This window comes from Alligator sinensis, unplaced genomic scaffold, assembly GCF_000455745.1.
Source record: "Alligator sinensis unplaced genomic scaffold, ASM45574v1 scaffold1322_1, whole genome shotgun sequence".
Lineage (NCBI taxonomy): Eukaryota > Metazoa > Chordata > Crocodylia > Alligatoridae > Alligator > Alligator sinensis.
In genome coordinates, this window is record NW_005842116.1 from 352,154 (window position 1) to 353,499 (window position 1,346).

Consider the following 1,346-nt stretch of genomic DNA (forward strand, 5'->3'; position numbering starts at 1 on the left):
GGGGTTTAGGAAGAGGCAGAGGGAAAAAACAGGAGCCGGCGGCGGGAGAAGAGAGGGGCAGGGCCGGGCCTTGGTGTTGTGGGCCGGATTCTTCCTGGGAGTAAGCCCAGGTCCCGGCAGCGTAGGACCAGACCTACTGAGGGCCCTTCTTACCCTCGTTTCTGGGAGGAGAAGCTTCTGAAGCCAACCTCATTTGGCGTAGCCTGCAGAGCTGGAAGGAGAAAGAGGAAAAAAAGTCCTCAAGAAAGAGATTAGCCCCCATCCCCTACCCCCCAGCAGTCCAGCCACTTCCATCCTCCCAGACCTTAGACTTACACCAGCGTCACCAAGCCTGAGGCCTTCGGGTGGTCCCCATCCTAGGAGATGAAGCGGCTGTAAGGAGATCCCCGTGGCCGGCAGACTGGGCTTCCATAGGAGAAACTAAAGGGCCCTGGCAGTGCCACCAGCTTTTGTGCGGACAGGCCCCTTGTCCCCACCCAGGGACGGCCAGGTGGTGTTAAAAGGTCATCGCTCAATTCCAGGAGTCCTCAGGCCTCTGAGAAAACAAATGGGAAAGTTGTAGAAAGAAACCTGGAAACTAGTTCCCTTTGGGAGGCAGAGAGAGAGTGGCAGGCTGGATCCCAAGGTGCCAAAGCAAACTTAAAATCAGAATTTATCATACTGCCACGCTGCTCTGTCCAAATGCAGAGACATCGCTTTGAATGGGCGACAGCAAAAAGAAGCTGTATAGAGGGGGCCTATACCCAAGCAATGCCCTCCTTGCCTTTGCTATCAACAAATGCCTCGTACAAAGCACATCGGCCTTGTCTTGGCCTCGCTACATGGGTGCATTTCACCCCAGGTACACAAATGCCACCACTCGTTCACTCAGAGATCCCCAATGAAGGGCTGAAATCTGGAGAGTTGGCTGAGTCCGCAGGAATTGTGGGAATCCTTGAAAAATGAGTACATGTGATTAAAAATCGCGTGGCACTTGGTACACAAAACGCCAGCAGCTCAAGGAATAGACATTTCCCTTATGTCCCCACAAAGAAAACACAAGGCAAATATTAAAGGTTCTTCCGCCATCTCACGCAGGCCCTTCTGTATTTCTAAGACACTTTTTTTTTTAAGCAGGGCGGAGCAGGTGGGGAAGGAATGCTGCATATTTGCACACCCGCTATTACAGGGGAAGCCTTTGGTAGCTGTCGGCTCTGCTCAGCCATCAAGAACAATGCTGTTCAGTTTGTGGCCAAGTGTCTGCCAACAAACGTGGAAAGAGCTGCCATCAGCACTGAAGATGCCCTGTTATTCCACACACTAACCTAGCAGGATGGAGGAATGAGGGTTGTCTCTTCTGTATGGAG